Source organism: Eubalaena glacialis, chromosome Y, assembly GCF_028564815.1.
Source record: "Eubalaena glacialis isolate mEubGla1 chromosome Y, mEubGla1.1.hap2.+ XY, whole genome shotgun sequence".
Classification (NCBI taxonomy): Eukaryota; Metazoa; Chordata; class Mammalia; order Artiodactyla; family Balaenidae; genus Eubalaena; species Eubalaena glacialis.
This window is the reverse complement of record NC_083737.1, coordinates 1,448,043-1,474,647: the sequence shown is the minus strand read 5'-3', so window position 1 is coordinate 1,474,647 and position 26,605 is coordinate 1,448,043.

Genomic DNA, 26,605 nt, shown 5'->3' with positions numbered 1-26,605 from the left:
GCGAGACTTTGAGGGTCGTATACATACGTCAAATGTTGATGTTGCATTCCCGTGAAAGAAAAGGACTGGAAGTGATTGCGTTCCTACTATGTGCCAAGACCTCTTAAAATACCATCTCAAGTTAAAGTAAATGGATGAATTGCTCACCAAAACATTTTAGGAATAGCACTGCTCTCTACAGTCTATAGGGAGAAATAACTTGCTGAGAATAGAAATGAAAACCCAAATCTTCCTTCTGTCACAATTTCAACTCTATGTAAGACCGGACACTATAAAACTCTTAGAGGAAAGCATAGGAAAAACACTCTTTGACATAAATCAAGCAACGTCTTTTATGACCCATCTCCTAGAGTAATGAAAATAGAAACAAAAAGAAGCAAATGAGACCTAATTAAACTTAAAAGCTTTTGCGTAGCACAGGAAACCATAAACAAGACGAAAAGACAACCCACAGAATGGGAGGAAATATTTGCAAATGAAGCAACGGACAAAGGCTTAATATCCAAAATATACAAATAGCTCATGCAGCTCAATATCAAAAAAACAAACAACCCAATCCAAAAATGGGCAGAAGACCTAAATAGACATTTCACCAAAGAAGACATACAGATGGCCAAAAGGCACAGGAAAAGATGCTCAACATCACTAATTATTAGAGAAATGCAAATCAAAGCTACAATGAGGTATCACCTCACACCAGTTAGAATGGGCATCATCAGAAAATCTACAAACAACAAATGCTGGAGAGGGTGTGGAGAAAAGGGGACCCTCTTGCACTGTTGGTGGGAATGTAAATTGATACACCCACTGTGGAGAACAGTATGGAGGTTCCTTTAAAAAACTAAAAACAGAACTACCATAGGATCCAGCAATCCCACTACTAGGCATTCACCCTGAGAAAACCATAATTCAAAAAGACACATGCACCCCAGTTTTCATTGCAGCACTATTTACAATATCCAGGACGTGGAAACAACCTAAAGGTCCATTGACAGATGAATGGATAAAGAAGATGTGGTACATATATATATAATGCAATATTACTCAGCCATAAAAAGAAATGAAATTGGGTCTTTTGTAGAGATGTGGATGGACCTAGAGTCTCATACAGAGTGAAGTAAGTCAGAAAGAGAAAAACAAATATCGTATATTAACACATATATGTGGAATCTAGGAAAATGATACAGATGAACCTATTTGCAGGGCAGGAATAGAAACGCAGACGTAGAGAACAGACTTGTGGACATGGGATAGGGGAAGAGGAGGGTGGGACAAATTGGGAAATTAGGTTTGACATAAGTACACTACCATGTGTAAAATAGATAGCTAGTGGGCACCTGCTGTATAGCACAGGGAGCTCAGCTCTGTGCTCTGTGATGACCTAGATGGGTGGGATGGGGGGGGAGGTCCAAGAGGGAGGGGATATCTGTATACGTATAGCTGATTCACTTTGTTGTACAGCAGAAACTAACACAGCATTGTAAAGCAATTATACTCCAATTTAAAAAAATAAAGGCATTATTTAATTATTTTAAATTCCTTTTTTTTTTTTTTTTTTAATTAAGAGCATTTCATGTGCTCCTCATAGGCATCAACCACGAAAGACTTTACTTTGGCTTTCCTTAAATAATCTACCACCCTTCCTTGTACTGTTTAGTAATGTGTTCTAATATCATATCATGGCTGTGTTCTAAAAATGCATAGCTTATATGGTGGCTTATCAGCAGGAGCAGCCTTCAACGTGAGTTACAGATACTTGCCTCAAGAGTGTATCTATTTTATTATTGATGACCATAAAACTGGCAGACAACTTTTTGCCTAATCACATTTCAAGTATAGTGTTGAATGAAAACATTTTTTAACCTCCACGTGGAAACATAAGCAACACACAAAAATGCATGTGAATAAACCTTTCTGTTTTGGCAATCTAGGGTTTCTCTGTTACAGATTTACATTAAAGATCGCAAGCCCAAGATAAGTCATGGTACTTAATACTATGCTGTCTGATGTGCCTGTCAGTAACAAACAAAGCATTGTTATAACTCCCTCTATTGACTTATGTCTTGTTTGCTTATTATTAAAACATTTGTCCTGTGTCCTGGAGTAAGGAATCTGGTCATATTTTTATTTATTCACTTGAATACATTTTGAGAATTAGCATACTTAGTATACCTATATTGAATATTTACCAACTTGTAATAAAACCATATTTAAATTTATTTAATGTACTGTTCTACATACAGTATACAATTTAATGATGCAAGTGCTTCCATGTGTGTATATGTACATACGTATGTAAACAGGTGTGTGTGTATATGCATACATATAGGACATGTGTAACTTTAAACATCATATATATGTATGATATGATGAAAAAATTTTAAGGGTATGCTCCACCATAAAGCTTTGACCAGTATTTGTATGGAATCTAATGGATTAAATTCATTTATACTGTATACATAATTCACTTAAAAACTTGCCATTTAAATCAATAAATAGTACACTGCAGTCACAGAATTTTAAAGTTTTCCATGATTTTAAACTTTAATTCCCTTATTACACAGCATACTTCCAGTGGAGAATGTCTTATACTCCTGTGGTTAACTGTACAGTTTTTAAAATCCAATAAAACTTAGTATAATAATATCTTACAAACAAAAGAATTAATTTCTATTAACTATTTATTTGTATAGTCCGTGGCTCATCATAAGCCAAGCAAAAGCATGATAACCCTGGAGTAGAGACACATAATATACCCGTCCTAACATGACGAGTATTCTTACCTGCCTTTCCCTCTGGAGAAATACAGTGAGCAAATTAATGAAATTGGCTTTTATTACTGATTCATTGCATTTAAAATGAAGAAGCCACTCTGGATGTTCAAGAATTCAAATTGAAAGGAGTCTGGGAATTCTAAAGTCAGTTATGGAGGTAAAGTGAAGACAGAACTGAGAATGGTTCCTGATGGTAGTGATTTTCAAGCAGGCAAGGGGGTGGGTGCCTGGGCTGAAGGACTAAAGCATAAAAGCCTTCACCTGATCTATTTGCTGTGAAGTCCAGGATGGCTGTGGGAAACTCAGGTTGACTGCTAAATGCCCCCAGGGGCATCCAACAAACTGGGATAGGAGTTTAGACCCTTCCAGAACTGGGGCGCATGTGGGAAGCGCTGCAGTTTGTCTAGTGCTTTCGTGTGAAGACAGGGAATCCATGTGTTTGAAGGCTCCCTGGTGAGGCCATCACACTGACAGACTCTCCTTGTGATGGACAAGGTGCCGGTTATTTCAGCTTCCTTCCCCCTGCCCGGATTTAGCTTTACCTGGGATATTTCTCAGCGAGGGAGAGCAATGCGGCATGAACGTGCCATTGATTTGTATTGAAAACGTTGTTTTGTGTGCAGCGGGGGCCATGGGGGGCTGTAAACAGAGGTGGTGAGGAGTTACTCCGGTAAGGACTCCTGCGTCCTCCAGGTTTACTGTGCCTTCTGAATGCAGTGTTCTCACCTGCTGAACGGCAAGTGCTGGGAGGGCAGGGCCTCGGTCTGCTTCTGAAACGTAGTGCAGGATCTGGCGTAAGAGGTCCGGGATGAATATTTTTTTGATAAGTGAATGAGAGGGAATATACTGAGCGGTGGGATGGATGCCTGGCTGCATGGATAGATGGGTGGGTGGTTCATGGTGTGTATAGGAGGGAGGAGAATGAGAAAAACGTGGTTATAATATTCCTTTGATGTTATTAAAAAATACGTATAAAACAGGCTAGTCCCTTTAAAGAAATGCTGGATTGCACACAGCCTCTGGTGTCAAGTCTTGTGCCCCTTGATCCCTTGAATACCTAGCTGATCAAGAATCTTCTACCGTGTGTTTAGAACATCAAGACAAGCTGTAGAGGATTTAGCATCTATCACTGTCATGTGACTTGAGGGCTAGCAAACCCCTCCCTGCTTCCTGCATAGCAATCTCTCTCTCTCTCTTCTTGTTTGAAATGTATCTACTTTACATTTAGGCAAGAATCGGCTTGGTGAAAATGCAAATGATATTAAACCTGTTTTAAAATTTGTTTTGGTTTGGTTTTGCTACCTGGCAGTGCATCTAGCTAAACACTGAATTTGACCCAAAACCACCAGAAAATCCTAAGAGCTTCGCAGGAGGGGGGATCCCTGAGGCACTGGAACTTTCTGAGAGCTTCATAGAAACAGATGATTGGGCAACACTAGGAAGACAGGTCCGAAAAGCCAATGGAGATGCTGTAAAATTTCACCTTTATCATTTTGCCTAAGTCAGAGTCCTAAAAGTTAATTAAATCTTAAACGAAGGCACATGCGTGGGTACAACAGTTAGCTTCCCAGGCTGGCGTCTTCAAGGGGGTCTTCAGTTAGAGGTAAAGGGAAGACCCATCAGATGAGACTGGAGAAGTGTTTAGAAGGAGGAAAGATGATTCTGTAAAGCTTTGCATAAGGACATTTCTATCATGGTTCCTGAAGTTCATGCTGTGTGGGCTCCAGTGGCCACGCCGATGACGTGGGGCATGAGGTATGAACCATTTCCATTTGGATTTTTTTCAACATATCTAAAAAGGACGAGGAAGTATTGCTGTGCTGACGGAACCAGGAACTTGTTCAGAAGATGAGGATGAGAATGTCCTCATTATGTTCTGCCTTCAGAGAGAGGGGAAGTTTGCGGGCGAATATCATTAATCCTCCGGCAGCAATAGAGAAGAGCAATTTGAATAAGGAAGGGCAGCCTCAGAGAAAGGAAAGCGAACTCTCTTGCAATCGCGTGCCGTTGTCAAGAATGAGTCACCCAGCCAACTCTGCATGGAGAGCCTCCCCGAAGGGATAAAAAACAGAGAAGGACACTCAAAAATTGTTCTGTCATTCTCCTCCCTCCCTGCCAAACTGCTTCCCCAGATACCAGATAGAGAAAGCTCTGAAACAGCGGCAATATCGAAATCTGTTGTTGCAGAGGAAACACTGTTCCTGGTGAGGCAGAAACGTCTGGAGACTGAGGAAGAAAAAAAGGGCAAAGGGCCCCACATGTGACTGTGGATGCTTGGGAGAAACGTGTGCACTCTTTCTGGAGTCAACAGAGTTTCTCGGGGTATCACCGATGCACTTCCTGGATCTTCAAGTATGTGTTAACTGAGAGACGGGTTGATATTCTCTGCCTGTCTTTTCTAGAGAGTGTAGTAGAGAGATCCCTGTTTCAGTAGAGTTTTTGGTAACTTTGCAAATGAATCAGTATACATATCATCTGTCTCTCATAAAAGCCCACGTAATAAAACATTCCTAGAATTTTAGTTTGGGGGTTGGCAGGGGGTGCAGGGGAAGGAAGGTTTCTGCAAATAAATGTGTATGTCTTCTCCTATGAGCAAAAGAAAATATGAGACTGATGAATCTCTCTTTCGCTTGTCGTTCAACAAATGTTGACCTAGATTCACAATCCAAGCTTCTTAGGTGACTGAATATGTGTTCCTAGGAGCACCAAATTCCACAGGGGTTCCTGATGTATTGCATCCTGATTAATTCTTTATGTTTTCATTTTGTGCTTTGTCTTCACCTGGGAGTTGACTCCTAATAGTGTCAGCAGATACAAACATCAAATGAATGAACAGGATTGCCTTTTATTGAGGCTGTTTATGCCTCATCTCCCAGAGAGTCTCAAGTTTCTTGGTGTGTCCAGTGTCTTTTTCTCGGTTACGTTGAGGACACAATTCGGAGACATACAGCAGCCAACCTGTCAAACCCATCTTTGGGCCTCCCACATGGACCCTATTTCATTCCTAAGATGATTCACCAAAAGGGGTGACATCGACATAATACACTATCACATGGATCAATGACATATTACATCTATGAAGGAAAATGACACAAAGTAAAAACAAATACGTGCGAAAGTTATATTCAGAACCACTTGGGATGAGGGAGATTGATCGTTAAGATGGGCTCACTTGGACAGTCTCAGGGACCTCTGGGACAACATTAAACGCACCAACATTCGAATTATAGGGGTCCCAGAAGAAGAAGAGAAAAAGAAAGGGACTGAGAAAATATTTGAAGAGATTATAGTGGAAAACTTCCCTAACATGGGAAAGGAAATAATCAAGTCCAGGAAGCGCAGAGAGTCCCATACAGGATAAATCCAAGGACAAACACGCTAAGACACATATTAATCAAACTATCAAAAATTAAATACAAAGAAAAAATATTAAAAGCAGCAAGGGAAAAGCAACAAATAACATACAAGGGTATCCCCATAAGGTTAACAGTTGATCTTTCAGCAGAAACTCTGCAAGCCAGAAGGGAGTGGCAGAACATATTTTAAGTGATGAAAGGGAAAAACCTACAACCAAGATTACTCTACCCAGCAAGGATCTGATTCAGATTTGACGGAGAAATTAAAACCCTGACAGACAAGCAAAAGCTAAAAGAATTCAGCACCACCAAACCAGCTTTACAACAAATGCTAAAGGAACTTCTCTAGGCAGGAAACACAAGAGAAGGAAAAGACCTACAATAACAAACCCAAAACAATTAAGAAAATGGTAATAGGAACATACATATCGATAATTACCTTAAATGTAAATGTATTAAATGCTCCAACCAAAAGACACAGACTGGCTGAATGGATACAAAAACAAACCCGTATATATGCTGTCTACAGGAGACCCACTTCAGACCTAGGGACACAAACAGACTGAAACTGAGGGGATGGGAAAAGTTATTCCATGCAAATGGAAATCAAAAGAAAGCTGGCATAGCAATTCTCATATCAGACAAAATAGGCTTTAAAATAAAGACTATTACAAGAGACAAAGAAGGACACTACATAATGATCAAGGGATCAATCCAAGAAGAAGATATAACAATTGTAAATATTTATGCACCCAACATAAGAGCACCTCAATATACAAGGCAAATGCTAACAGCCATAAAAGGGAAATCGACAGTAACACAATAATAGTGAGGGACTTTAACACCCCACTTTCACCAATGGACAGATCAACCAAAATGAAACTAAATAAGGAAACACAAACTTTAAATGACACATTAAACAAGATGGACTTGATATTTATAGGCCATTCCATCCAAAAACAATGGAATACACTTTCTTCTCAAGTGCTCATGGAACATTCTCCAGGATAGATCATATCTTGGGTCACAAATCAAGCCTTGGTAAATTAACGAAAACTGAAATCATATCAAGTATCTTTTCCAACCACAACGCTATGAGAGTAGATATCAATTACAGGAAAAACTGTAAAAAATACAAACACATGGAGGGTAAACAATACACTACTAAATAACCAAGAGATCACTGAAGAAATCAAACAGGGAATCAAAAAATACCTAGAAACAAATGACAATGAAAACACGACGACCCAAAACCTATGGGATGCAGCAAAAGCAGTTCTAAGAGGGAAGTTTATAGCAATACAATCCTACCTCAAGAAACAAGAAACATCTCAAATAAACAACCTAACCTTACACCTAAAGCAGTTAGAGAAAGAAGAACAAAACCCCCCCAAAGTTAGCAGAAGGAAAGAAATCATAAAGATCAGATCAGAAATAAATGAAAAAGAAATGAAAGAAACGATAGCAGAGATCAATAAAACTAAAAGCTGGTTCTTTGAGAAGATAAACAAAATTGGTAAACCATTAGCCAGACTCATCAAGAAAAAAAGGGAGCAGACTCAAATCAACAGAATTAGAAATGAAAAAGGAGAAGTGACAACTGACACTGCAGAAATACAAAGGATCATGAGAGATTACTACAAACAACTATATGCCAATAAAATGGGCAACCTGGAAGAAATGGACAAATTCTTAGAAAAGCACAACCTTCTGAGACTGAACCAGGAAGAAATAGAAAATATGAACAGACCAATCACAAGCACTGAAATTGAAACTCTGATTAAAAATCTTCCAACAAACAAAAGCCTAGGACCAGGTGGCTTCATAGGCAAATTCTATCAAACATTTAGAGAAGAGCTAACACCTATCCTTCTCAAACTCTTCCAAACTATAGCAGAGGGAGGAACACTCCCAAACTCATTCTGCGAGGCCACAATCACCCTGATACCAAAACCACACAAAGATGCCACAAAAAAAGAAAACTACAGGCCAATATCACTGATGAACATAGATGCAAAAATCCTCAACAAAATACTAGCAAACAGAACCCAACAGCACATTAAAAGGAGCATACACCATGATCATGCATCCCCAGGAATGCAAGGATTCTTCAATATATGCAAATCAATCAATGTGATATACCATATTAACATACCGAAGGATAAAAACCATATGATCATCTCAATAGATGCAGAAAAAGCTTTTGAAAAATTTCAACTTGCATTTATGATAAAAACTTTCCAGAAAGTAGGCAAAGAGGGAACTTACCTCAACATAATAAAGGCCATATATGACAAACCCACAGCCAATATCATTCTCAATGGTGAAAAACTGAAACCATTTCCACTAAGATCAGGAACAAGACAAGGTTGCCCACTCTCACCACTATTATTCAGCATGGTTTTGGTAGTTTTAGCCACAGCAATCAAAGAAGAAAAAGAAATAAAAGGATTCCAAATCGGAAAAGAAGAAGTAAAACTGTCACTGTTTGCAGATGACATATATACATAGAGAATCCTAAAGATGCTACCAGAAAACTACTAGAGCTGATTAATGAATTTGGTAAAGTAGCAGGATAAAAAATTAATGCATAGAGATCTCTTGCCTTCCTATACACTAATGATGAAAAATCTGAAAGAGAAATTAAGGAAACACCCCATTGCAACAAAAAGAATAAAATACCTAGGAATAAACCTACCTAAGGAGACAAAAGACCTGTATGCAGAAAACTATAAGACACTGATGAAAGAAATTACATATAATACAAACTGATGGAGAGATATACCATGTTCTTGGATTGGAAGAATCAACATTGTGAAAATGACTATACTACACAAAACAATCTACAGATTCAATGCAATCCCTATCAAACTACCAATGGCATTTTTCACAGAACTAGAACAAAAAATTTCTCAATTTGTATGGAAACGCAGAAGGCCCTGAATAGCCAAAGCAATCTTTAGAAAGAAAAATGGAGCTGGAGGAATCAGGCTCCCTGACTTCAGACTATACTACAAAGCTACGGTAATCAAGACAGTATGGTACTGGCACAAAACCAGAAATATAGATCAATGGAACAGAATAGAATGCCCAGAGATAAACTCATGCACATATGGTCACCTTATTTTTGATAATGGAGGCAAGAATATACAATGGAGAAAAGACAGCCTCTTCAATAAGTGGTGTTGGGAAAACTGGGAAAGCTACATGTAAAATAATGAAATTAGAACACTCCCTAACACCATACACAAAAATAATCTCCAGATGGATTAAAGACCTAAATGTAAGGCCAGACACGATCAAACTCTTAGAGGAAAACATAGGCAGAACACTCTATTGCATAAATCACAGCAAGATCTTTTTTGACCCACCTCCTGGAGAAATGGAAATAAAAAGAAAAATAAACAGATGGGACCTAATGAAACTTAAAAGCATTTGCACCACAAAGGAAACCATAAACAAGACGAAAAGACAAGCCTCAGAATGGGAGAAAATATTTGCAAATGAAGCAACTGACAAAGGAATAATCTCCAAAATACACAAGCCGCTCATGCAGCTCAATATCAAAAAAACAAACAACCTAATCCAAAAATGGGCCAAAGACCTAAATAGGCATTTCTCCAAAGAAGATCTACAGATTGCCAACAAACACATGAGAGGATGCTCAACACCAGTAATCATTAGAGAAATGCGAATCAAAACTATAATGAGGTATCACCTCACACCGGTCAGAATGGCCATCATCAAAAGGTCTACAAACAATAAATGCTGGAGAGGGTGTGGAGAAAAGAAAACCCTCCTACACTGTTGGTGGGAATGTAAATTGGTATAGCCACTATGGAGACCAGTATGAAGGTTCCTAGAAAAACTAAAGATAGAGCTACCATATGACCCAGCAATCCCACTACTGGACATATACCCTGAGAAAACCATAATTCAAAAAGAGTCATGTACCACAATGTTCATTGCAGCACTATTTACAATAGCCAGGACATGGAAGCAACCTAAGTGTCCATCGACAGATAAATGGATAAAGAAGATGTGGCACATATATATAATGGAATAGTACTCAGCCATAAAAAGAAATGAAATTGAGTTATTTGTAGTGAGGTGGATGGAGTTATAATCTGTCATACAGAGTGCAGTAAGTCAGCAAAAAAAAATACCATATGGCAATACATATATATGGAATCTAAAAAAAAAATGGTTCTGAAGAGCCTAGGGGCAGGACAGGAATAAAGACGCAGGTGTAGAGAATGGGCTTAAGGAAACGGGGAGGGGTTAGGGTACGCTGGGACAAAGTGAGAGAGTAGCATTGACATATATACACTATCAAATGTAAAATAGATAGCTAGTGCGAAGCAGCCGCATGGCACAGGGAGATCAGCTCGGTGCTTTGTGACCACCTAGAGGGGTGAGATAGGTAGGGTGAGAGGGAGACGCAAGAGGGAGGAGATATGGGGATATATGTATACATATAGCTGATTCACTTTGTTATACAGTAGAAACTAACACAACAATGTAAAGCAATTTTTCTCCAATAAAGATGTTAAAAAAAAAAAAAAAGACAGCCTCACTTAATGAACTGGAAGGGACAGATGTTCCTAAACTATTCACAGATTAACTCAGAAATAGATTGCAGCCAACAGACCTGCCAGGTCACACAATCTGCATTTCTCATCACCCCCGCCTTTTTTTTTTTTCTTGAAGTATAGTTGATTTACAATGTCGTATTCAGTTCTTTGGCAGCCACAAGTCTGTTCTCTATGTCTGTGAGTCTATTTCTGTTTTGTAGATAAGTTCATTTGTGTCATTTTTTAGATTCCACATATAAGTGATATCATATGGTGTTTGTCTTTCTCTGTCTGACTTACCTCCTTTAGTATGGGCATCTCTAGGTCTATCCATGTTGCTGCAAATGGCATTATTTCATTCTTTTTTGTGGCTGAGTAGTATTCCATTGTATATATGTACCACATCTTCTTTATCCATTCATCTGTCGATGGACGTTTAGGTTGTTTCCTTGTCTTGGCTACTGTCAATAGTGCTGTGAACATAGGGGTACATGTATCTTTTTGAATTATAGTTTTGTCTGGATATATGCCCAGGAGTGGGACTGCTGGATCATATGGTAGTTCTATTTTTAGTTTGTTGAGGAACTTCCATACAGTTTTCCATAGTGTCTGCACCAATTTACATTCCCACCAACAGTGTAGGAGGGTTCCCCTTTCTTCACACCCTCTCCAGCATTTATTATTTGCAGACTTTTTGATGATGCCTGTTCTGACCAGTGTGATGTGGTACCTCATTGTAGTTTTGATTTGCATTTCTCTAATAATTAGGAATGTTGAGCATCTTTTCATGTGCCTACTGGCCATCTGTATGTCTTCTTTGGAGAAATGTCTATTTAGGTCTTCTGCCCATTTTTCTATTGGGTTGTTTGTTTTTTTGTTGTTGGAAATTAAGCCCTCATCAGTTGCCCCCGACTTCTAAACAAGCCTTGCCATTTTCCCATGCACCAAATCTTCCTCTTAATCATAGAGAAGTCTGGTCCTGATTGACACCATCTATACTGGGTTGAGGTGATGAGAATTCTTAAAGGTTTTTTTTTTCTCAGAGTGAATACTGCTTTATAAATGATCATGCATATGTGTTGATGACACGTATTTGGACTTGAGCTACCTAGTCTACCTGATTTGGGCACCAATCAGTCATACTCATTATTTAATCTTGGCCGTGATGACAATGATACTATTAATATATTGTGGCCTTCTGGATATCCTCTTCCATGTCATAAAGCCAAGAACTTCTTCTACATCCAGACATCTGGGACTCTGGCTAAAGAGCAGACAGGGTCAAAGTCACCCCATAGAAGGATCTTCAACACCGGGTTGTTATATGTTGGAAAATGAAAAGCAAAGGGTCCAAGTACCCATGGTACCTGCATAAAATGGATATTATGCAGCTGGTAAGAATCATGTTTTCAGTGCATTTAAGTTCATGGGTAAAGGTTCAAAAATAGAATATTAATCGAAAAATACAGGCTGTAATGCTATCTCTATAGAATTAATTAAATTTTGGAAGATATGTATGCATATATCTAGAAGACCTATGTCTTTGGGACCCCTGTATACACTCCCTCATGTACATCCCCATTCACATCTGACAGAGACAGAAACAGAGAGAGATGGAAGAGGGAGAAAGATGGGCAGGAGGAGGGAAGAAAAAACATTCAGAATCTTGAGAGATATTAATAAGTATCTCTGGTAAAGACATCATAGGTTACTTTTACTTTCTTCTTTGCCTTTCAGGATTTCTGAAATACAGTTAAATATGATCTGACTTGTGATTTTGTAAAATCAACCATGTATGACAATGCCGAAACTGAAAAGTTTCTGAAAAGCATGACATAGGAATCAAAACCTGCTGAGGAAAAAGAAGTACTGCCCCAAGTATGGGCGAGTCCGTGTTTTCTGACTGATGTGACACTGGGGATCAGACGTGAGATTCTGCCCTTGCTCTCAGTAATGGAGGGCAGGACACTGCGTGCTCATCTAAGAGTCAAGATTAGGGACTAAGGCTTCCTTTTCACACGTCCCAAGGCCCAGCATGGCCCCTGTCTCCCCAGCAAGCTCCCGTTATTTAGCCGGGAGGCACAGAAAGGTCACAACAGAACTTAGCCCTGGAATGATAGCAGCCACCGTCAGTGTAGACAGGACATTTGGTAGAGTCAGAAGCCAGTGAACACTGCTATAAACCTGACTATCCTGCACACAGTTGACTTGGTGTCCTGCTGTGTCTCCCCCAGAAATGCCTCTTGCCCTGCTCATCAGGGAGAATAGCGACGTGTGCTTTGGACATGCATCAGGAAAATACCAATCGTTAAACCTGTGGCTTGAATGTGCACCCAAAGAACTCTGCTCTTACACAACTAGTGCTAATCTGTACAGTTTTCTTATTCCAAGGTGTTGTTTTAGGAGGTAACTTAGATGATTTTTTTTTAAATGAAAGCTTATTTATTTATTTATTTTTGGCTGTGTTGGGTCTTCGTTTCTGTGCGAGGGCTTTCTCTAGTTGCGGCGAGCGGGGGCCACTCTTCATCGCGGTGCACGGGCCTCTCACTGTCGCGGCCTCTCTTGTTGCGGAGCACAGACTCCAGACGCGCAGGCTCAGTAGTTGTGGCTCACGGGCCTAGTTGCTCCGCGGCATGTGGGATCTTCCCAGACCAGGGCTCGAACCCGTGTCGCCTGCATTGGCAGGCAGATTCTCAACCACTGCGCCACCAGGGAAGCCCTAGATGATCTTCACTAAACTTCAGCAGATGCATAATCGCCAGGCAGGTGTCGTTTTGGCCTCTCTGTGACGTCTGACGTCAGGCTGAGTTGCCATCTGGCATTCATTTGAGATGGTCACCTGGGAAACCTAAATTAACGACATGGCAGGGATCAGGTAATAGGGTACCATCATTTGTCAGGTAGGCACTCTGGATTTGAAGCAACGAAAGATGAACTTGGAAGGTGTAGAGATGATGGTAGTGACATTGGAAGAAAGACCTTGCCCTTGACTTCTTTCTGTCAGCTCAAGAAAATAGAGACACATATTTCAGAACTTAGATCTCTCTTTGGACCAACTATCAGGAAAATTAAACTCCTCGTGCTACGTGAAAAAGATTTTTTTCAGAAGTTTTTCAAATAGCGGAGATTCCTTTCTTTGACACACACACATACACATACACATAAACAGGTATGCAAAATAGAGATGTGTATATATTTTAATGTTATAATTTTGACTGCTATTAAGTTAAATCTGGAGAATTTTTTAAAGCGTTTTAAATTCTTTAGCTGTTATTCTTCAGTTTTCTTTTTCATCAAACCATTTCTGTTGTAAACACATTTTTTTTTCTCATCTCTGGTGGTAGCACACACTTACACAATTTTTCTCAGGTTCTTTGCCACCTCCTCTTCCTCTGAGTTCTCATGGTGGACTTTCCCAGGGCTCCAAATTTGGCCCCCATTTTCCCTCTGGCTGTGCTGTCTCCAGAGGCAATGTTATATAGCATTTACATCATGATGACTCCCAAATTCTTATCTCTGACCTCGTCCCTAAAATCCTGAATCCAACTACCTAATTGATCTCTACCCTTGGATGCCTACAGGGCAACTCAACAGGAATGTATCCAAAATAAAGCTACTGCTTCCATAACCCAGAAATACTTAAACTCTCTTTTCCCCAGTATCTCCATGTCATTCACCAGCATGGGAACCAGGATTCACACGTGTGATTCCTTCCTTTCTCTCTTCCCACATCCATTCATAGACTCCATTAATAAGCCTTGTCAACACTACTTTTAAACTGTATTCCAAATCTGTCCAGTTTTCTTCATTTCTACTAGTGACAGCTTTCTCCAGGCCGCCATCATTTCATCTTTGTTGTTACCAGAGCTTCCTAGGGGTCTCCCAGTCACCACTCTTACACAATCCAGTATCAGTTTGCCAAAAATTCCACAGTTTGCGTGATAAATTATCACTCTTGCTCCAAACCCTGCAGGACTTCAATCACACTTTGATGGAAGCGAAACTCCTAGACTACCATAAAAGGCCTTCCATGACCTGCCTTTCCTCACCTCTTCAAGGTCATCCCTCCAGCACGAGGTTTCAGCTCCACAGGTTCCTCAAACATGCTGTGCTAATTCCTGCCTATGGACCCCGTCCCTGAGGGCTCCCTCTGCCTGGAATCATCTTTCCCAGTGTGTCCACATGCCTGAGTCCTTAACTTTCAGGTTTCAGTTTATATATCCACTCTAAAAAAGCCAGCCCTAACCGTACAATATGAAGGAAATCTACCAGTCAGTCTCCAGAACGTTTTCCTGATTTATTTTCTTCATAGCACTTACCACTTTCTATTTATTTGACGTTGAACAAAGGATCTTTTTATACCTCATTTTCTTGGTCTTTAAAAAAGGCACAATGATATTTCATAAAGCTGCTCTCAGGATTAAAGGAGTTCATACACAGCAGTTAATTAGAGAAGTATTCACATTGGCAATCAATACATTTATTTGTATACACAGAATTCAATAAATATTATCTGGCTAGTATTAAGTGTCATATTATCAAGGATATGAACTAACTTTTTTATTGGAGCATAGTTGATTTACAATGTTATATAAGTTTCAGATGTATAGTGATTCAGTATTTTTATAGATTATACGCCATTTAAAGTTATTATAAAATATTGTTTACATTCCCTGTGTTGTACACTACATCCTTGTATTTTTTTTTTCTACCTAGTAGTTTGAACTAACTTGTTTTAAATCACAAGTAATAATTAGGCAATGAAGTGCCCAACCAAGGCCTTAACTTTATTCTCAAAAGTCTGTAGCTTAAAAATACTACAGAATGGGGCTTCCCTGGTGGTGCAGTGGTTGAGAATCCGCCTGCCAATGCAGGGGACACGGGTTCGAGCCCTGGTCTGGGAGGATCCCACATGCCGCGGAGCAACTGGGCCCGTGAGCCACAACTACTGAGCCTGCGCATCTGGAGCCTGTGCTCCGCAACAAGAGAGGCTGCGATAGTGAGAGGCCTGCACACTGCGATGAAGAGTGGCCCCCGCTTGCCACAGCTAGAGAAAGCTCTCGCACAGAAACGAAGACCCAACACAGTCAAAAATAAATAAATTAATTAAGAAAACAAAAACAAAACTACAGAATGGCCCTCTAACCATTCCTGCATGTGTCTTTTGGTGAACTCACATAAAAATGCATTGCATATTTACCCAGGAGTGGGAATGCTGGGTCACAGAACAAGCATGTCTTCAGTTGTACATAGTTCCCAACAGTTTTCCAAAGTTTATTTTCCCAATTACATGTTTACATTATATTTTAGGTTCAGTCAAATGGTTTTCACATTAGCAATGTTGAGAAATAAGTCCTCCAGAATATAATCCATATGACAAAATATATTCCTATTAGAAGCTTATTAGAATTAAGAGGAAATGTATCAGCATAAAAATGATAAAGAAATTACAAGTTACCTATCACTCTGCATTTGTATTGCATGAATCATTTAGAATATCTCATTATTTTAATTGCAACCAATTACTCCATTCGGAATAGACACAGTAAGTATTATTATATATTTTAGGAATAAATTAAATATATCATCGAATAGCTCATCCTAACATCCTGTTCTTGGATTCATTAAATGATCAAAGCTTCCATTAATGCTCATAGGAATTTCAAACCCACATAAATACATCATTAGGCTGAAGGTGAACATCTTTCAGGTAGATTTACCAGAAGGTTAGAATGTTAGGATGATAGCTCATGTGCATTTCTATTTTTATCACGTGCAGTTATGATATTACTGCAGCACTCATAGTGATTGCACCATCTGGAAGGTTTAAAGATAACTAAACATGAAGATGATATTCTGTAATTGTTTTATTGTGTTTTTATTGTATGTGAATCCAATATTGCCTTCATTTGACTCCCTAGGTAAATAAATAATTTTCCAATTTCTTAAAGTAGACACATACATTTACTCAGTAAGAGAAATGAATCTTTTGAAAACAATTTTGAATAGTAATATCCTGTGTTTGAGACAGAATTTCAAAGATTGTGGTATGAAATAATCATTGACTCTAATAATGTGCCTTTCTCCTTCACTTTTCCTCCAAAATTAAAATCCTTAGAGGTAACCTTCTATGATTTGGAGCTAGTATTATAAATTTATTACTTTGTTATATTTTGGTACTTCTTCCCAGCCTACCAGTACAAGTTGTATGCAATGTGTTGTGTGGTTAACTCACTGTCTCAGTTGATGTGTAGGTTTGCTAATTATTTTTAGTTTGACATTTCACTTTCGCTGTTTAACCAGATTCTAACTACATCAACAGCCCACTTTTAGCTAAATTCATTCTCTTCCTGTGTTTTCCAACTGCCTTTTTTTTTTTATCAGTTTCCTCTTTTGTTTGTACTGTTTCTTGTGCATCTTTAAATTGGGGTACATTAATTTATAAAGATGAAGAAACAAGTCTTACAAAAGTAAAAATACATTTTTCACAGGCTTACTATTGGGGGAACTAACCAGTTTAGCTTCATTGTCTGGAATTTGTGCCTTTCTTTTCCATTGTGGATTTAGAAGTGGATAGAAACTAAATCCATTTGGAACATAGCCCAGTGTTGGTCTAAACTTCTTCGCAGGTGGTTTGTATCCTAATCCATGAAAAACCCAAACCCCTTGTCTTAGTTCCTTTGGGCTGTTATGAAAGAATACCATTTGCCTGGGTGGCTTATAAGCAACAGACATTTATTTCTCAGATATCGGAAGCCTGGAGGTCCAAGATTGCAGTGTCAGCAGATCCGGTGTCTGGTGAGAACCCGCTTCCCAGTTCATAATCTTCTCACTCACTGTGTCTTCTCTCTGGGGTCTCTTTTTTAAGGGCATTGATCCCACTCTTGAGGGCTCCACCCTCATGATCTCTTCACCTCCCAAAGGTCCCACCTCCTAATCCCAACACATGGCGGGTTAGGATGTCAACATCTGGAGCTGGCAGGGGGTGGGGACACACATTCAGTCTACAGAACACATTTTAATAACACAAAGCATTATTATGAAGGAATCAGAATGCCATGGCAATATTCATTTCCCCATAACGTTGTCATTTCTTAGAGGAATACCAACAATGATATTTTATACAATTTTGGTATACAGTAGCTATTTCTAAAATAGATGTGCATTCTGGTGCCTAGTTCTTGCATTATAATAAAGTCCCACTTTTATATAAGCAAAACTCAAGCACCCTAACACTGTGTGACTCGTACTTGTATCTCGGCTTTGGTGGGAGGGAGCTGCAATGGTAAGAAGAGCTTGGAGCCAGGCAGATGTGGGTTCAGGAGCAAGCTCTGGCAGGGGCTTTAAGTCCATCCCTTTACCTCTCTAGGCTACCATTCCATCCTCTGTGGGACAGAGACAATAAGACTTCAAAAAATATCTGTAAAGCACTTAGCAGAGTGGAAGGCAAATTGCCCTTCAACATAGCTGTAGCGATTGACAGCCTTCCAGGGCCATGTGGGGATTCCACTGAATACTCTCCCTCGTGGCCCATAACCAAGCAGCTGCTAAGTTCCTACTCTTGGATCTAGAGTAGAGTGAGGAAGGGCAGTATGGCTGAAGCTTAGACTGCGCAGGTGGGTGGGTGATGAGAGATGATGCTCAATGATGCTGACGGCCCAGCAGGGTCTAGTTCATGGAGAGCCTAAGGTCGTATTCAGTTAAAGCCAGTCTTTACCCTACAGGGCGAGACCTTTGAGCATGTTCTTCCCTCTGTCTGGACTTCTTTTGTCTCATCTTCACTCACTCCTCCCTATTCTCTCTGCATCTTTACATGTCTAATGCCAACTCCTATTTCAAATCTTAATTCAACATCAGCTTCCCCAAGATGGAACCTCTTTTATTTTTCTGTGATGCACTTCATCTAGTCCTTTTCAAATCCCTGCTTCATCACAGATGTGGTGCTCTTCAGAAAACTTGGCTTGTACCTGTAATTGACTTTGGGGCCTCTGGGTGAATGCACATGGACTTAGATTCAGACATTCATCACACAATCCTGCAATAGCTTTTTAAAAATGTGTCTGTTTCTCCCATGCATTTGGCATCCCAGACAGGACTGGCTTCACCACACTACCATCCTTTCCCCACTCCTCCACCACTCTCTCTGGTTAACTGCCCCCTTCCCCTTCCAAGACCTCTGTCCCACCAGCCTTGGGCCTTCCTTTGACAAACTCACTCTCCTACTTGAGGACTTGAGTATCGTTCCTTATGGGAACACGCCCCAACAAATACTGATTGAATGACACAAGAATGTGAAAAATATATGGAACACAGAGCTGTTCTTGACATGCCTTGAATGAGCTGTGTGTACAACTTAGTGTATTGTTGTTTCAGCTACTATTTACAACTTAGTTCATCATTATTTATGCTACTGCTGCTTAGAATTTGCTTCCTTTTTCTTCCGTTTCCTTTTTAGTGACTTTTCTAGTTTTCCCTAAAGACATATTTAATCATAGATATTGTAGCACTTAATTAATTTCTATTGACTATGGTCTCAAAATACCTAACACATAAATGCAAGGTCTACTGTTTCCATCAGTGACTTCCTTGGCAAATATTGAGTTATTTACCCACAGAGCAGGAAATATAAACAACCTTATTAATCTCTACCCTGCCTGACCCAGGGCCCCCTCCTCCCAGACCTCAATGTAAAACTTATTGAGTATGCAGTCTCATATATTATTTACAGAGTACCATTGATTTATACAGCTTTTCCTAGGTCAGAAGTCTGGTGATTCATTGGCCCCATATCCAGTTTGATTGCAGGAAGAGGAACCGTTTGCGAGAATACTATTTCCCAATGCATGAAACTGTTGTAGTGGGTTTCTTCTGGTGTAGCCAAACAAGAATGCTCTGTAGGAATAATAACCTGAAACATGTGTGGACTGTTTGGCGAATAAATTCTCTAAGTAACAACTGAAAAGAAATTGCAACAACTATTAAAGTGAAAAGCCTTACCCAGAATCAGAAATTATTTCATCACCAATGCTGACATGAAGAAATTTGAAGGCCATATAGACATTTCTAGACCTTCCGGCAGTAGAGATGAACAAATAGGATATGTACAGAACTACCTGCCACTTTTTGTATTAGACAAGTGCCCATTCCCTACTAAGAAGTCCACAGGAAACTTCTCCTGTTGCTTTCTTGTCTTGTCTTAAAATACGGATATTAGCTCATTTAACTTCCTAAAGTTATCTGAACACATATCTTGGCTCATTCTGTATTTTTTTTTAAAATATTTATTCATTTGTTTATTTATTTGGCTGTGCCAGGTCTTAGTTGCAGCATGCAGGATCTTTAGTTGTGGCTCGCGGGATCCAGTTCCCTGACCAGGGATCAAACCCAGGCCCCCTGCATTGGGAGCATGGAGTCTTCACCACTGGACCACCAGCGAAGTCCCTCATTCTGCATTTTTTAATGTTTGCAAATTAAAAAAAAAAAATTTTTAAATAGTGCAGGAAAAAAATGCCATAATCTTAACACACATGGAAAAGAAAGGGTTAGTGGCAGTCTGGGAATCCATTGTCTTTTTTTACTGGGGACACTGATAAAAAGAATGAAAGGTGACCAGGGCAGTACTCCCTGTGAGCTTGTCAATGTCAGACCTCTTGGCAAACACTGAAACGGTAGTTCCTTATGGTAGAGTCTATATCCTTCCACTTTTAGCAGAATGTAACTGGTCTACCTGGTATTGTTTATGAGTTTAGGGACATGGCTCCCCAGATGATGTTACATAAGTGATGGAAATACCTGAGTATAAAAGAGGTGGTTCATGAAAGTAGTTGCTCCCTTCTGTATAGAGGATATGCTTCCACAATTTCACAAGCATCGCTTAGAGACCTTGTATGTTAAACCTGGATCAGAGAGTGTCAAATGAAACAAAAAAGGATTCTATAAGTGTTAATGATCTGAAACCTGCTTTGCCCGTGTGGCATTATTAGTGAAGTTTGATACTAGGTAAGATTTCAGAGTGAATCTCATTTGATAATCCAGTGCATCTTATCTTCATGCTGATTTTATTTTAGTAGATATTCCTCACCTTTGTCCATAAACACAAATATGTCATTTTAGTGTTTCGTACCATAACGTTCACTTAGCTCTGTCATACTTTTTTTTTAAGAAGAAAGACTCAACATTAAAGCACAAAGCATCCAACTTTAGAAGATAAAAGAAGACATAGTAGAGATAGGTTTCTTTAAGAGTAAACTTCCCTTTCCTCTGAGTTCCGTTTTTATCTCCTTTCTGTTTGTTTTTCGTGTATTCATCTTGTTAAAACTTAGGCTATTTGGTCGTCCTGAGCTAGCCAGTGTATCTGGACAGTGACACACTAAAATGTCACCTGACAGCTTTTGTTTTCTCATGGTGGACTTTAAAACAGAATCGTTTCCATCATAGTGAAAGCAGGACAGTTTTATTAAATATATGCATAACTTTAGTGCACGTTTACACTAAACATTTTTATAAAATAAAAAGATTGAGACATTCCCACTTTCCAGAAACACCCTCAATTTCCAACTCCTGACTGGCTTTTCTACCACAAGCACCCAAACCATCCTCAATTTATGAAATGACTCACAGGAGGGTATAATCACTTTGGGGCATCATGTAATGGTGTTTTTATCTTACTAACTCTTTCTGTGAAGTACGAACCAATCTCAGCTTTTTTCCCATACTGCCAAAGGAGTACATGCATTGTCCTATGTAAATGAAATAGTCTAATTTGCATAACCTTTTAAAATTTCGTCCCTTCTAAATTTTGGTGCCATTCAGCAAAGCTGTGTCCTCTTGTTCTAAAGTTCTCTGCTGGGGAACAAAGTCTGTCAAAATCTGGCCTCACTTTTTTTTTTTAATTGAAGTACAGTTGATTTACAATGCTGTGCCAGCCTCTGCTGTACAGCAAAGTGACTCAGTTATACACATAGAGACATTCTTTTTTTAAAAATTCTTTCCCATTATGGTTTATCCCAGGAGATTGGATACAGTTCCCTGTGCTCTACAGTGGGACCTTGTTGTTTATCCATTCTAACTGTAATAGTCTGCATCTACCAACCCCAAACTCCCACTCCATCCCTCCCCTCCCCACCCTCCCCCTTGGCAACCAACAATCTGTTCTCTATGTGTGTGAGTCTGTTTCTGTTTTGTAGATAAGGTCATTTGTGTCATATTTTAGATTCCACATATAAGTGATATCATATGATATTTGTCTTTCTCTTTCTGACTTACTTCACTTAGTATGATCATCTCTAGGTCCATCCATGTTGCTGCAGATGGCATTATTTCATTCTTTTTTATGGTTGAGTAATGTTCCATCGTATATATGTACCATAGTGGCTGCACCAACTTACATTCCCACCAACAGTGTAGGAGGGTTCCCTTTTCTCCACACCCTCTCCAGCATTTGTTATTTGTAGGGCTTTTTGATGATGGCCATTGTGACTGGTGTGAGGTGATACCTCATTGTAGTTTTGATTTGCATTTCTCTAATAATTAGCAACGTTGAGCATCTTTTCATGTGCCTGTTGACCATCTACATGTCTTCTTTGGAGAAATATCTATTAAGGTCTTCTGCACGTTTTTTGATTGGGTTATTTGGGGGTTTTTTTTGTTGAGTTGCATGTGCTGTTTGTATATTTTGGAGATTAAGCTCTTATTGGTCGCATCATTTGCAAATATTTTCTCCCATTCCATAGGTTGTCTTTTTGGGTTTTTTGTTTGTTTGTTTGTTTGTTTTATGGTTTTCTTTGCTGTGCAAAACCTTGTAAGTTTGATTAGGTCCCATGTGTTTATTTTTGTTTTTATTTCTATTGGCCTCACTCTTTTTCAGATTACCTTTGTTCCATCCTCCCCCTTGTCTCCACCTTGGCCGTGTTGAAACTGTCCCTAAGCTTTGTCACACCGTGCACCTTCATTAAGTTCCTTGACTCACCCCAAGAGAATGAAAAATTTACAATGCATTTGGTAAGTTTTTAACCCTTCAAGACCAGTCAATCCCTTCCTGCCTTCTCTGCCCACAATACTATGTAGTTCCATTCTCTCTCCCTTCCCCTGAGGAATTAATACTTAACCGTTTACATGTTTTCCTTTCTGAACTGAGAACCTCAAAGGTAGAGAAGGAGCCTTCATCGTCTTTCTGTTCCCAAGGTCAGCGCAGCACAGTACCAGACTCTTAGCAGAAGTGCAGTCAATGAATAAAGAGTGAGTGAATATATGGCAAGGAGGATAGTGGACAAATGCCCAGCCTCCATATAGTGTAAGGAGAGAGGGGTCGTGATTCTTCTTGTACATGTAATATCTGCCTGGGCCCTACTGTCTGCAGTGTCCGGAAACAAAACATTAAAAAAAAAAAACTCCACAGTGACACAAACCATTGTTCAGAGACTGTTTTTACAGAGACAGAAATGAATTAGCTCCTTTATCAATTCTCAAAACATGCCATTTTATGCTAAAATATGATGCCATTTTAATGAGATAGTTGTCATACTTGAGGTAATTGTGTCTATCCACAGAATAAAATTGTTTCTATAATGGAAATCAAACAAAATACCACAAGATGTACGTGTTCACTCAGCCTGAACTTCCTGAAATACTTTTCTTGAGATATCATTGGTGTTTTACACTTTCTCTGTCCTCGCCATGTAATTATGCATTATACAGATGGAATATCAGTTACAGAAATCGTTTCTGAATGTTACAGGGAAATTATGTGCAAAGTTCTTTGAGTTGATTGTGAGCTGCTGTTAAACTTGTCTGGTTTTTTAATGTGTGGAAGGGCATGTTGAGTGGTGATAAAACTGTGCATGTTTACGTGGAGTTCTGTGCTTGTCCCATCTTAGCAATGGAAACTGAATTGTTCTCCCCCTGCCCATCCTGTCTTTCACGCACATCATTGTAAATGCACTGACCAGGGGGGCTGAGTCTCCAGTTATTTTTACATACTCAGCGTCCAATACACTGATTGTGTGTTGCATAGTATGTGCGCGTTAATTTTTTAAAATGAATTAATGTAGTGAAGAGAAATGCAGGCTCTATAGATGAAGAAAACTCAAATATACCAACATGTTGATAGTGATAAATTAAAAACAAAATAATTTCTTTTTTTCCTTTTCACATTTCAGTATGTCTTCACATTTCTAAAGGTTAAAAAAAAAACCCTCTCAGGACCCTCGGCTCAAATCGTAGCCCAGTTGTGTTCTGGATATCACCTGGGAGCCTGTTAGAAAGGCAAATCCTTGGTCCTCTCTCCAGAGCTGCTGAATCTGAATTTCCAGTTTAACAAGATCCCCATGTGTTTCATATGCACATTTAAGTTTGAGAAGCACTATTCCAACACATTTTGTCTTAATATCTAACAAAATGTGTCTCCATTAAGAAAAGATGTACTTGATACTGCTAACACCACTTTCAGTTTTCTTACTGTAAATTCAAAATACTGAGAAATACTTGGTGGAAAGTGTCACTGCCTATTTTACTGGACCATGGAGAAGGTCACATTTCAGACAACCTAGAAGGTGGTGAAGAAGCAGACATGTGGCTTTCTGGGGAAGAGCATTCTGAGAAGCAGGCATCGTCCATGCCTTGGAAGGGTGACTGGAGTGTCCAAGGGTCAGCTCAGGGCTTATGTGGCCCCTTGCCGTGGGTGGAATGAGCAAGAGGAGAAGAGTGACGAGAAGTCATGGAAGGGGGTCACGTAGGGCCTTGCAGCACTTTGTAAGGACACTGACGTTTACTGTCAGGAACATAGTGAACCACTGGAAGTTTGGGCCAGAGGCTGGCATCATCTGTTCTGTGGGTCTCTGCCTGCTGTGTTGGTGGTCCTCTGTAGGAGGGACAGTTTGGAAGGAGGAATCCAATTAGCCTGTGACTGCTGTCCCCCAGGAGGGCAATGATGATGCTCTAGAGAGGGTGGGGAAGGAAGCAGATGCTTTGTGTCCTTGGAAGATGGATGCTGTAGGGCTTCAGAAAACAATGCATGGGTGGCTATGAAGAAAAGAAAGAGCTCACAGATAGTTCCTGAGTCTTGGTCTGAGTAGAGTTGACACAAACAAAGGTGGAGAAGAGTGCAAGGGAAGCAAAGACCTCTTCTTTTTCCTTTTTCCGTGTATGTGTGTGTTGGTGGGGGGGGGGCGGGATTATGGCGTGGGTGAAGTGATGAGGACATTAGCTTTTTTTTTTAAATTAATTATTTATTTTCGGCTGCGTTGGGTCTTCACTGCTGCGTACGGGCTTTTCTCTAGTTGCGGCGAGTGGGGCTACTCTTCGTTGAGGTGCACGGGCGTCTCATCGCGGTGGCTTCTCTTGTTGGGGAGCACAGGCTCTAGGCGCGTGGGCTTCCGTAGTTGTGGCACGTGGGCTTCAGCAGCTGTGGCGCGCAGGCTGTAGAGCGCAGGCTCAGTAGTTGTGGCGCACGGGCTTAGTTGCTCCGCGGCATGTGGGATCTTCCCGGACCAAGGCTAGAACCCGTGTCCCCTGCATTGGCAGGTGGATTCTTAACCACTGTGCCACCAGGGAAGTCCCGACATTAGCTTTTGACATGTTGAGATTAGGATGAGTAGTTTCTTCTTCCTCATGGCTGAATAAGCCATTTGTGACAACATGGATGAAACTTGAGGGCATTCTGCTAAGTGAAAGAAGTCAGACAGAGAAAGAAGTGCTGTTATGTGGAATCTTAAAAGGCAGAACTCACAGAAACAGAGAATAGAATGGTGGTTGCTAGGGCTTTGGGGCATTGGGGGAATGGAGACATGACGGTCAAAGGGTACAAACTTCCTAGTTACTAAGATGAGTAGAAGTTCTGAGGTCTAACGTACAAGTATGCTGACTGTAGTTACCAATTCTGTATTCTGTACTTGGAAGCTGTTAAGAGGGCACATCTTAAATGTTCTCACCATAAAAAGGAAATGGTAATTATGTGAGGTGATGGAGGTATTAACTAACCCTATTGTGGTCATCATTTCACTATATGTATGTGTATCAAATCATCACCCTATACAACTTAAACTTACATTATGATATATGTCAATTATGTCTCGATAAAGCTGGAAAAAAAGATGGAGATGAGTATTAGGCATCCATGTAAAACTACTAATAGAGAGCTGAATGCATGAATCTAGCATTCAGGGGAGAGATACAACCTGAAGATAGAAGTATTATCGGCAGAGAGGTAAGGTTTCAAGCCATCAGGCTAGCTGAGATCCTGGAGGGAGTACATGTAGATAGGAAATAATAAATATTCATAGACTAAGACTGGACCACAGCAACGTTTCAAGGTTGTGAAGGTAAGGAAAAGAGATGAAGGAGCCTGGGGAGAAACACCCAGTGAGGGAGGGAGGAAAAGAGCAGAGAGCAAGCGGCCAAGGTGTGCACTTGAGGAAAGCTTTCCAAGGTAGGGAAAGTGATGCTTGTATCAAATGATGCTGGTAGGTCCATTCCACGGAGGACTGAGTTTGGCATTGCCTACAGCAGCATGGAGGTCACTGGTGACCTCAAAAACTCCATTGTCGCTGGAGAGGTGTGAAGCAATCCTGGTTTAAGAGAAACATGGAAAAGAGAATTAATCGGAAGGTGACAAAATAAATCATTTTTCCCCGAGGTGCCTTAATGTCAAGGAGAGAGCTTTGGGGCAGTTCCTGAAAGAGAAGGTGGGCATAGAAAGAGATTTGTGTTTTCCCTTTTAGCAGGGTGCAGGGTTATGCTAGGGAGAGTCATAGCCCACTTCTGAATGGAGGGCTGTAGTTCAACATGCATATGGATAACCACAGAAAGAGAGGGAGAATCGTGGGGGTGATATAGAAGTCCATTCTGGTGTGTTTTCAGTCATGGGGGCATGGGTGGTCTGAGGTCATGAGAGGGAACGGTGGGT